This window comes from Osmerus mordax, chromosome 14, assembly GCF_038355195.1.
Source record: "Osmerus mordax isolate fOsmMor3 chromosome 14, fOsmMor3.pri, whole genome shotgun sequence".
Lineage (NCBI taxonomy): Eukaryota > Metazoa > Chordata > Actinopteri > Osmeriformes > Osmeridae > Osmerus > Osmerus mordax.
Window position 1 is genome coordinate 5,999,290 of NC_090063.1, and position 12,995 is coordinate 6,012,284.

Consider the following 12,995-nt stretch of genomic DNA (forward strand, 5'->3'; position numbering starts at 1 on the left):
TTTTGCAATCCGTTGAACTAAACTTCTCCAAAGATTCAACTGCATGACACCGCAAATCAAACAAAAGGTCACTTGAACAAGGCTGGTTATAGAGAGGGAGGAAAACAGGAAGGAGGTTAAAGGTGCAATAGGTAAGATAAAAAATAAAAAAAATTAACAAAGATTTGTCCCCCCATAAACATGTTATGTAAGCTAATAAGGTCTTCTGAGAGTTTTTTTTAGCATCATAGACAGTGCAGTACCAGTGGAATATCAATTTCTACATTTGCAGCGGCTCCTACGTTCCAGCCAATTCTGTTACAGCAATCCTGTTCTAGCCAATCGCTCTCGGCAAGGAGGGCTCTTTCTCTCGCTTATTTTGTGAAACCACTGTCAATCAAAACTGAGCTGGATGAAAGCACTGAAGTTCAATGTTGGGGTGCTCTTTCTCATATTTAAATTTGTCTTACAATGTTACCTACTGCAGCTTTAAGGGAGAGAGGAGGGAAGAGGGGGATGAGGAGACTAGGTGGAGGTGGCATGAAGCACCTGGTTTACATCAGAAATATGAATCAAACCATGTGGGCAGAACACAGCCCGGCAGATAACTGACTATGGCAGCTGGAAAGGAGCTCCAAGGCAAAGTGTGCGTGTGTTTGTGTGTGTGTGTGTGTGTGAGAGTGTGTGTAAATACTGTATACCTTGTAACAACACCCTAACCCTGAGAAGACTGGCCTACAGCAGAATATCCACACAAAGATTGTTACAATGTAGAACAGACAGTTTAGCTTAAATAGTCTCTTTCAATCTATGTTTATGCAGTATGGCCTGGACATGATTCTTTTCTTTATCTATCCCCCTGTCTCTCCCCTCATCCCAGCCTGTTCCTTCCACACTTCTTCCCTGTGTCCCGTAGTCTCTTCTGTCCCTCTGTGTGCACAGCTGAGATGTGTAGGTACCGCAGCCTTGTGGCTCCCCAGAAGAAAAGCCACCAACTTGCATTAGCACAGGAGACGGTGAAAGAAGAGTGAAGGGAGAGAAGGAGAGGGAGTCAAAACGGGCAGATGGGGGCGTCCTTTTGGCTCACAGGGTCAAAGTCCCACGCCACACATCCTTACCGCAGCAGCCTGGGTTTGATTCCAGCCGGGGACATTAACTGCATGTCATCCCGTCTCTCTCTCCCCTGCCTTTCCTGCTTCTCTCAAACGGTCACTGTCAAATAAAGCAGAAAAGGCTGGACAAAAATGTACGAAAACAGGGGGCAGATGAAAACCGATAAAAAAAGGAGGCCGAAAGAGAGAGGGGTTAGAGGAGGAAGAAAAAGAAAATCAGGAAGGCAAAGCAACAAACACAACACTGATGAGTCAGGTGGCTGAGCGGTTAGGGAATCGGGCTAGTAATCTGAAGGTTGCCAGTTCGATTCCCGGCCGTGCAAAATGACGTTGTGTCCTTGGGCAAGGCACTTCACCCTACTTGCCTCAGGGGAATGTCCCTGTACTTACTGTAACGTCTGCTAAATGACTAAATGTAAATGTGATGAGGCACAAGAGCAGAGGCAGGAGAGGCAGGGTGCTCCAGGGTCCTAGATGTCATCTCCTTGTCCCCCACTCCCTCCTCCTCCTCACGTCTCTTATAACACATATGTTACCTGGAAGAGCTGCTCCTGCTGGGGACACAACAAGCTGGACGACATACAGCGTCTTATTATTGTTAGAAGAATCAAGGAAGCACATGCAACACTCTCCTCTCCCTCCGCCCTCTCTCCACACACAACCCACCCCTCTACCCCTCAGGACAACACCCGTTAACAGCTGGTGAGTGGCCAGCCAGTGAGCTGGAAGGGGGGGGGGAGTTGTGGAGCAGGATGGGTGAGGTAATTACGCTGTAAATGGGAGGTTGGAGTGGTAAATAGCATGTGGAAGAAAGTCACCAGGTACAGAGTAACCCTACACCGTCAACCCTCTGTTACAGAGACCATCACTATCATGTCAGCCATCCTACATTTACTGTAGATGGTGGTTTGTAGGTTGCAGTTACTCTCTCTCTCTTCCTCTCTCTCTCTGTGCTGTCCTGGAGGGGGCAAGGTGAGCCAAGAAACCCTGAACCCCTCACCGAACAGCTACCTTAGCAGTCCAACATCCAACTGTTTTACTCTCTCTCTCTCTCTCTCTCTCTCTCTCTCTCTCTCTCTCTCTCTCTCTCTCTCTCTCTCTCTCTCTCTCTCTCTCTCTCTCTCTCTCTCTCGCACTCTCCCTCCCTTCTTCACCTCTCTCTCCTACTTTATTGTTTGCGCCGAGTACAAATGCTGTCAAGTGCACCAGGACCAGCATCATCTGAGGCTCAGCCTGGCTCACCCTGTCAGAGTGGGTGGCTGACTGGTGTTCCCCTGGAGACACCAGGAATGACAAAAACTAAGGGGCTAAAAAAAAACTCAAACAAATCGACTTTAACAATAAAAGCCCAATTAGCCGCTGGCATTAATGATCATAAAAATATAGTCTAGACTTGGAGTATTAAATGAAAAAGGGGACTTTATGGTGAGTGTAATGTTCTGTTAAAAACCAAAACATTGTCTGCCAGTGTTGGGTTATAGTATCTTGTTTAATGAAGAGGCATTGTAATAAGGTTCTGCAGTGGTTTGTTTGCTGATGCGAGGGGAAAAGTATGGTGTGTGTGTTAGTACTTTGTTTGTGTACGTGTGTGTGTGTGGACATCCGTGCATGGATGATTGTGTGTACATCCATGTGTGTGTGTAAGTGTGTGTGTGCATGTGTGTGTAATCTGGGGTAGATGTACCATGTTGCAAAGTGCTTTGCCAGGCTTCATTAGAACCAGACTGCTTCTTTACTGTCTCTGAAGTGGCAAAGTAGTTAAGCAGGTCGTAATGTGGAGCTACGACCCCGTGTTGAGGATCAGATCCCGTGTTCTTGAGAGCAAATAAGATGTGTTTGTTCAACTCAGCCCAAACCCACGACACAGAGGAGGAGTATGGAGAGTCTGTCGTCAGATGCAGAGCGATGAAAACGTCACTGTAAAATGACTACTTTATAAAGGTCAAATAAAAAGGGGCTTTTGAAGGAAATTCTCAGTAAATACCCCAGTATATTTGAAGGTACTTGTCTCTTTAGAAGTTAAATCTTCTAAACAGCGATAATGTTATGGGCCTGAATGCTGCGTGTATTTTGTGGGAGGGGAGGAAGATAGATTGCTGAGTCAACGGGCCAGGATCTTCACGGAGGGGAACTCCCCTTCAGGAAACACCTAAACGTCCATCTTCTCTTAGTGAGCTACAAGCTCTGACATGAATCTATAATACTGTAGACCAGGCCAGATCCACTCTGTCAGCAGAGTTTAGTACCCACACCCCTCCCTGTGTTACACACCTCTTACTGTAGCATGTTGTGGTGTAAAAGATATGTTACAAGCTTGTAATACTCTTGATGATTAATACACTTACAGTGGAAAGATCTTTTCATGTGGTGATAGTTGTTGGAGTCGGGGGAGACTTTAGAGATTTGCTTTAAAGTGTCTATTGTGACATATTTATGGGGCAATATTCTTTTTTAATATAAAAATAGGTTCAAACCATATGACCATAGATATTTTGAGTCATCGCAGTCACATCATTTTACAATTTTACTTGGTAATGTTAGGAGCTGCTTGTGTTGCCAATGATTCTCTTTTCAATTGAATTACATGTATATTAGATTAAGTTGTATTCATTTATAGACGCTTCTTCCAAAGCGCTGTACAAATGGTACAATATAAAAAGTACAGCAGAAAAAACTGTGTATCAATAATATCTTGATTACAATGGATAGCTAATAAATGGATTCTGATTGGACAATAATACAAAAGCACAATAATAAGATATAAATTCCTCAACTACAGTCTTACAATGTCTTCATTACAGTAGTACAGTCAGTGCTGTGAAAAATGAGAGCAATACCATGCACCCATGGGATAAAGCAAACGACATTCCCATGAAGTGTTCAGTGAGTGTTTGTGTCTGTGTGTGTCTGTGTGTGTGTGGTCTCTACAATAGGTGCACCCCATCTCATGAAACATCGGAACGCTACACGTATTAACCTTCGGTGACCTGAAGTAGACTCCCAGTTTGTGCAGAACAAATGCAGCGTGTGGAGCTCTTTAATCTCATTGTCTCCTCATGGTCCCGGCGGGGCCTTTTGGAGACAGATGAACTCAAACTAACTCCACAATACGAGGTAGTGACGACAGCAGTGCCGGGAGTCCATTGTGACTCCGTCTGAGCCGGGGAGAAGACGCTGACGCTTGATATTTATGTTTGTTTAAACTTTTCCTTGCAGTGAGACAGCGTTAATTTGGGTTTGTGGGCACACTGGTGGTTTGAGGACTGTGGACTGGTGTCAGAAGCAGATGTCCTGCCCCCTCAGTCAAGCGCTGTTGTTTAAAACTGGGAACTGGGATCTCTAAGTGCTTAATTTCTCTGTCTCTCTCTCCAGATGGATCATTTCATGGACATACCTAGATAATGTTACACATTCTCATCACATGTATTTCTGTGTGAGAAACCTTAGAGTGACGGTATCCAGAAATAGCCGCAGGGACTCGACGCAGACCCAGTCACTGGGAAAGCAGCGGCTGGATGAACATTCTCACCCCAGCACCTCTGGACTCCACGTTCCCACTGCTCTCCTGAAATAGTCTCAAAGGACTTTTCAATTACACAGAGCAGACCGTACCAAGGGGCCAATCATATCAAAACCCCAAAGTTGACTTCCTCGGAATCTCTCCCCCTCCGTTAAATCTCCCTTTACCCCTGTAAATCTCTCCCATCATCTCTCCTCCCTCTCCCTCTCTAAATCTCCCTGTCCTCGTCGTTCGTCTCCCACTCTAAATCTCTCTTTCCTTTGATTAAGAAGACAGAGGAAGAGGGTGTGAGAGTACAGAACAGAGTGAAAATAGAGTACATGGAGATGACACCAAAGGAATCTCAAATGCTCTTAAGTGGTGTGAAGGTACATTGAAAAATAGGTGTGTAGCACAGACTGTACAACTAAACACCATAGAATGATTGTGTTCAGGCCTGCGTCACAGAACGCCTTGGCTGTCATCATGGAAAACTGGGCTGTGTCTGAATGTGTGTGTGAGTGTGTGTATGTGATTAAACCGGTACTGTAAAATATTAGGGCGTGGATCCATCAGTGAAAGAGACCTGAGATTTATAAGTACAGGAAGTGTTGCAGTTGAGTGAGAGCCCTCTCTCTGTACTCCAGTGGAGAAGCTGTTCATGGGGTCCAACATTTCTGGCGACATTGCTACCAGGAGCTTCTGCCATAAAGAAAATAATAAATGAATCATAGAGTGTTTTTAATACAAGGCTTAGATGCACCAACTAAATGATTGATGCACTTTAAAGGTAGCTAACTTTGATTTGGTTTATCTTTTATTCAGCAGGTCACAGGCAGGATAAACAGGCCCTTCAGGTCCTTGTCAGACGGCTGGCTGATCTTAACGAGGATTAGGCCTCTTAACGAGCTCAGGACAGGAGGTAAAATATTCGGATTAATATTTCAGAGCGTATAAGCATATATTAACATTATCCAAATTGGCAGATAACATCAAGTCCACATGGCTTGTTTACCAAACAGAAGGTCACCGTATGTACGGGACGAGGGGATGCAACAGGGCGTCCCTTTGAAGAGCTGCTCATTCAGACAAGGTGTAATATAGATTGCAATTATTGATTCAAAGTGCCCAAAATCAAATAAGCTTAAGAACACATTCAATGAAGGCAGTGTGTTTTAACTGAGTTTGTAAATAAAGCATTGATGGATGTCTTTACATTTATGGAGATCGTTTTATGATTTTTTGGGGGCACAATTGAAACATTGATGCAGGAGTTTCCATTCTACCAGAAGAGCATTAAAGATGGGCATTGATGTTGGGTGACTACACCTGACTTACAGATGTTGGGTGACTACACCTGACTTACAGATGTTGGGTGAGTACACCTGACTTACAGATGTTGGGTGAGTACACCTGACTTACAGATGTTGTAAGAATTGATCCCAATGTGCTTGATGGTGTTTAGATCAGGGATCTGTTTGGGCCAGTCAAGTTTTTCCACACCAAAATAGACAAAACATTTCTGTATAGACCTCTCTTGTGAGATCCCGGACATGAACACCATTAGATGCATTTAGGATGAATTCTAACGCCATCAGCCAACCATGTCCAATCACCCAACATCAGTGCCCAAACTCCCTAGTGCTCTTGTAACTGAATGGGCTAACACAAACAAATCCAAAATCTTGTGGCCAGCCTTCCCAGAAGAGTGGCAGCCACAAAGGGGGTGCTAACTCCATATTAATGCCCATCTTTTTGCCATGGGATGTAACAAGCTCAGATAGTTGTGATGATCAGGTGCCCAAATACTTTGGGATATAAAGTTTGTGGATGTAAAAACAGGTTTGATTAGGAAGTGGCCAGATCCCTTACTGCATCTGATAAAACAATCTTTCTATCACTCCTCTTTCTAGGTCTCTGTTCTTTTCCATCAGAGGAGGAGCCATTAACCAGCCTGATCAAGTTGTTGGTACAAGCAGCATTGTGATATTCTCAGGAGGTGTGTTCAACTGAAGGGTTAAACAAAGTTTATAGTGACAGATATACAGTACAGCATTGAGAGCCGTGGGCAGACCTCTAATGTGTTTGAACACATTGGTGCAAACTCTCTCCTAAGTTTTGCTTTGCAGTGACTGAGTGAGAGGTGATGACTGACATGGCATGTGGAAATGACTCACAGATCACTCTCACTCTACAGCCTGCCAGAGAAAGAGAGAGAGGGACATACCTAGAGATAGAGATGGAGGGAGGGGAGAGTGGAGAAGAGGCCAGAAAGAGAGGGTCAAAAGTAAAAGGGCAGAAAGAAAGAGAGGTGAGGAGGGAAAGAATGTATGGATAGAAAGACTATCCATACACTATCTCTCCTCTTGGTCTACTCCTGGGCTGGTGTTGGTGTAGAAGCTGTCATGCAGGTCTGTTGGAAGAAGCTGATGCCCACCTGACTCCCCCATAACTGAAAGGGTGCCAGTCTTTCCCTCCATACATTTCCATTGCCCCCCTTCAGTCTGTAATAAAAAAAAAGGTAGAAACAGACTGTTGATGGCTTTACCGACTGTCATCTGAGAAATAAAACAATATACAGGGGCTGGCGCTGTATTTGAATGGAAAGAGCATTAACTGCTATAAAGGAGATGTGATGTGCCAATACCTCCTGCAGCATATCAGCCCTTTGGCCTGTCATCCTCACTGGTTGGGCAGGGAGCGGGAGTTCAAATGCACATGGAGGAAGGCTGGAGGAGGGCTGGAGGAAGTCTGGAGGAGGGCTGGACGAAGGCTGGAGGAGAGCTGGAGGAGGGCTGGAGGAAGTCTGGAGGAGGGCTGGAGGAAGGCTGGAGGAAGGCTGGAGGAGGGCTGGAGGAAGGCTGGAGGAGGGCTGGAGGAGAGCTGGAGGAGGCCTGGAGGAGGCCTGGAGGAGGCCTGGAGGAGGGCTGGAGGAGGGCTGGAGGAAGGCTGGAGGAGGGCTGGAGGAAGGCTTTAAGAGGGCTGGAGGAGGGCTGAGGAGGGCTGGAAGAGGGCTGGAGGAGGCCTGAAGGAGGCCTGGGGGAGGGCTGGAGGAGGGCTGGACAGCAGAGGTCTGGAGGAAGTTTGTAGGAGTGCTTGAGGGGGGATGGAAGAGAGCTGGAGGAGGGCTGGAGGAGGGCAGAGGAAAGAGGTCTGGAGGAGGGATGGAGAAGAACTGGAGGACAATTGATTGACAGCATGAACATGCTCCATATTCACAGTAGAGGAGCAGGTAGAGAGCATGATCCACTAGCACAGCTCAAGTCGACTTTGGGAATCAATAGATTTTTTGTGTAAATGTGGATTTTGTGGAAAATTTGGTAATTGTAGTGGCTGGTTGGGTTTACTGATGACCTACATGTTGGTACTTTTTGTAGGGTTTAAATGGAAACAGGCATAATCATTAGTAAGTCATTAAGAATTTTATCATCCCATTCCCACGCAGTCAAAATTCAGCTTTGTGTGTCTGCCCAGAGAGAGAGAGAGATAAAGAGAAAAAGATAGAGACAAAGTAAGATAGAGACAAAGTAATCCAAGAGAGAGAGACAGAGATAAAGAGAAAAAGATAGAGACAAAGTAATGAAGATTGCGAGAGAGAGATAGAGAGAGAGAGAGAGAGAGAGAGAGAGAGAGAGAGAGAGAGAGAGAGAGAGAGAGAGAGAGAGACAGTGAGAGAGTAAAGTATTTGTGTTTCACAATCACATTCCATTTTCTGATTGAAGCTGCACCCTCCTCCCCCTCCCTCCTCCTGTAGTTCATTCACTACAACAAGTCGTGGAGTGCTTGGGTGAAAGTTCAGGTCTTCAGCGTTAGCTCTCCTCAACAGGGACAAGGAACACCCTCTTTTTTCTGCCTCTTTACAACCATTCATTCCCATTATGGTGCTGCTTCCGCCCACATGTAAACATTAGAGTATCTCCATGGTTACGCACATGCCAGTGCCCAGACTTCAATCGACTCCAAGGTGTGCGTATGTGTTCTGTCTTGCCCTTTATTTTTTCCTCTCCCTCTCTTCTTTAACTCTGCGGCCATTGCAGTGTGACAACAACCCTGAGGACAACATCAGCAGATAAGGGGTTTCCCTCGGCGGCCTCCTGTTGCCGTGGCAACCTCATTCCACAGTTGGCAAAACATTCCAGGAGGGATCTCCGTGAGGGTTCCCTCTCGTCGTCACTGCTGTCACTCCTGCTGTTGTTGTGATTGTTGTTGTTGCCACGGTAACGCCAGCCAGCGTGCGTTCTGGTAAGGGACCTGCTCACACCTGCGGGTTGGGGGCTTTGTTTCTTTGTACTTGTTGTTGTAAAACTTGTGAAAGTCATCTTGAAAGTAATCAAGGTCTGTTTGATTTGTCTCTGTGGCGCACCTAACCCCGTTCTGGAGTTTGTCTGTGCAAGGGACGAGTGTGTTTCCTCATGGCCTCTCAGTAGGTGTGAGATTTGCTGCCATTCTGCACACAAACACACAAAACCACAGGCACACACGCACACAAATAAAAAAACTAACTGGTTCAAAAACACACATGCCATCTGCGGTCGAGGCTCCCATTCAACTCCCCTCCTCTGCTCTGTTTCCCTCTCTTCTGCTCAGTCAGTGCTCTCATCCAGATAGCAGGCTGCCATATTTTCACAGAACATTAAAGGTTCTACAGAGCAGACATCCAGGGGGCTTTTCCTCTCACATACCACTGGCACCTTAGAGCACCATCGAGTGCAGTGCGGGAGCAGAGAGCCACTGGAGTCAGAGTGAGTGTGTACGTGTGTCTGTGTGCTTGTGTATGGGTGTGTGTTCCTGTGTACAGCAGTGTGTGCACACATGGACCCGGATCTCCAATATGGTTCATTTGGCTTCAATTGTTTGTGGCATGTCTCGTCAGCTCCTTAGCTTTAAACGATCGGCACAGATACATGGCCTACCACAGGTTACCATGACGCCTGATGCACTTCTGATGTGCCCACTGAGTCTTGTCCAATCTGGGAGCCGGCCCTCCCACACTGCTTGGCAGCTCAACACCACATCTGGGACACAGCGGAAGGTATCTTCTGGAATCGAACAACTTTTGTCAAACACGTTGTCCAAACTTGATGTGAGAGGAATGTCCTCCTGCATCTGCTGTGAGGGATAGGAGGTGGAAAGCCAGTTCCCACTCCTCCACGGACGTGGCCCTCCACCTGCTCCTCTCCTGCTCCTCTCCTTCTATCCTCTGGCCCCTCCCTCCTCTCCACCCTTGTTTGACCTCTCACTCTGCCTTTTGCTCACCTCATTCAGCCTCTGTTGATCCTCCACATCCCTCTCACCACTGACCTCCCTGCCTCATTAACCCGTCAGCTCATTTCCACGTGTGCTTCGGGGCTCTTTCAGTCCTTTGCTAGGCATCTTCCACAGCCTTCCCTTTGTCGTTCCCAATCTGCCTCCTTTCATTCAACTCTCCCTTTCTCTACCTCTCTATCTCCCTATCCGTCCATCCAGGAGCGAGCTAAGTCTGCAAAAGAGATCTCTCCGAACTCTCTCTTTTCCTCTCTCCACCCGCCGCTGTGATTCCATCATCGTTTCCCTGGCTCTCAGTGGGGGAGAGGACAAACAAACGCACATACCAGCACACATTATAACATGAAAGTAACCGAGCCTATAATTGTTTCCGAGGAACCAAACAAAGGGTTAACATCATTTGTGTTGCTGGCTGGTGTTCCCGTGGCCTCCTGCCCCAGGGGAGAGGTACATGAGTCATGCGGCCAGGGTGCAGGCAGCCTGCCAGATGCTCCTCCTGTTTGGGTAACAATGCTGCTGTGCTCCTGCTGCTACCTGCTCCTCCTGGAGCTCTTTTCCTCCAGGCTGGACCCCCATCCCAGACGAAGCTCCTCACCTGAGCTGAGACAGTAGGGGTATCCTCTGGTCTCCTCCCCTCCTATGGGGGACGCCCGACAAAATGTCCTTTCCAGTCAGGGGGGCCTGATTAGGTGGAGGGTTGTCTGTCTACGTCTGTCTGCTCTCAGGGGGTGAGATCAGGGCTCTGGCAGTGTAACTGCAGCCACTTCTGCCCCCTGCCAAGACCTCACTCCAAGGTCATGTGATAAAGAACAAAACCATATCAAACGGATGGGGGCGTTTTGTTTGTCCAGATTTCTGTGAAAGTGTCCCCAAAATGCCACGTCTGTTACCAATACACATGGAAGCAATCTTGTGTGTGGGTGTGTGTGTGTGTGTGTGTTTGTGTTGGGGGGATCTAAGGGAACCATAGCTGAAGGCATCAGCTGGTCCCAGCTTGGTATCAGCCACAATTCTCTGGGTGTGTTCCCCTTTCAACTGAAAACAAAAACCTAGAATCAACGTATCTGCATATTTCTCAAGTAAGTCTCTCCTGTCACCTACCCAACTCCCTACCTTGATAACCTGTCTCACAAACTCCTACTTCCAACTGCCTGTCTTCCGAGCCTCCCATGACCCAGAAGGCAGAGGGGAGAGAGAAAGGAGAGTTTGACTCTCAGGAATGAGAAAATAAGGCCGAGGCTTTAGATTCAGATGGAGAGGATTACCCAACAACGAATGCTGACCAGACAGACAGTGAACTCTGCAGTACCCACCGAGGCACTCCTTCTCCGAAGGAGGAAGCAACCTTGTGATGACCGTACGTGCAATGTGGGGGACGTTATCGAGTCTCTGAGCACCATCTGGTGGAGCTTTCAACAGCTTTAAGGGGAAGTACACATGCACGCACATATATACACACACACACACAGATTGCACATGCGCACACCGTGCATGGAGTGCACTACCTCAAGCCTTCACTAGATGGCGGCACATCTCCAGCTTCGAGTCACTTCGCCCAGAAGGAGAGTGTTGGTGGCCGCGTGCATCACAAAGACACAAGACCTCCACTGGCGCTAACACACAAGGACCATGGTGAACCAGTGTTGAATCATGGACACAAAATATCTGTGCGAGGACAATAGAAATATTCATGATTGAATTTTCATTGATGAATCATTTCGTAAAATCTGAGGCATTTGAACTGCGTTTGAAAACATACCATCTGTTCCACAGCTCCAGAGTCTGGTGCCGAATGTGTGTGTCTACTGATATTCCCCCTCCATCTCATCACCCCGCATGACTGAAGTCACCAGGGAGTGTGCTCCTCTCCTCCTCTCTGAAGCTGGAGACGCATCGCAACCGTGGAATCCACCGGCTCATTTCAATGTTCCGTTCGGAACTCTCTGTCCCCGTATGGTTCAAGAACCCTGCGGTTTGTTCTTTCTGTGGAACACTAATGAGGATGGAGCTGCCTTATTCCAACCTGGCGGCCTCTCATCTGCCTCCTTCTCTGATGATGTCATAGGTGGCGTGGGCCTTGGTCTTAACGAGGGCATCCTGGTTGGTACTGGTGTACAGTTCTGGATTAACTGCTCCCCCCCCCCCCCCCCCCCCCGGACCCCCTCTCTGCCTTTCTCCCCCCTTCCACCCTCTCCCTCTTTTTTCCCCTCCCTCGAACTCCCTCCATCTCCCTCTCCCTCTCGGACAAATGCCATCACTCATTCCGTTTCTGATCAATACAACTGTCACTGACCAGAATCCGCGTGTCCACAGCCCTCATCTTTTGGTCAGGAGAGCCAGCCCTGTTGCTCGTGTTCTGAGCCATCCCACACGGCCAGTGTTAGGGCAGCCATGCCAGTCCTGCCCCGACGTTAAGGGACCACACATAGTTAACCCACCGGGAAGAACACACTCCAAATTGACTGAAGAAAACACAGCCATCTTCATTCATATCTGATAACACTGGGGCACTTCACAATCAGTTCAAACGGAGAGTTGTTCTTGCAAACCTTGGTGAGTAATTGTTTTAAACACTACAATTATGTCTCCGGAAACAGTCCAGATGAACAAAAGCCTTTTGTTGTTGAAGTGGTGTAGGCAGTGTGCCCCATCCATCCCTCCTCTCCACAGATATCATCCTCACATAAACATGTGCTGTGTTGGGTGAGAGCCCACTCTCCTCCATCAGCTCTGTTCCTGGTGTGTGTCCAATAGGGGCTGCCTCCATACTTTACAGTACCCACCGTCCTCTCCTTTGCCACCTCTTCCAAACCCTCTCAGACATGGCAACCTGGGAGGCAGAGAGTTTGATCAGGGGAGATAGTTGATGTGATTAGAATCCAGCCGTTCTAGTTCAACAGCGTCAGAGTAGCTGGAGAGAAGGAGAGGCCTTTGAGATGAAGCCAGTGTCTGGCTGTGGGCCCTTGAGTAAACAATGCGCTCGAGGCTGTGACATTCATGTTATTCTGAGATTAAATGAGAAACTACGAAAACAAGGAAAAAAGAATGTGTAAACCATGTAAGAGTTGGACCTCATTAAATCGGAAACATTCATTAAAGAATCTCCTCTCATTTCCTGTCAGTGTGCCCATGGGACCAGC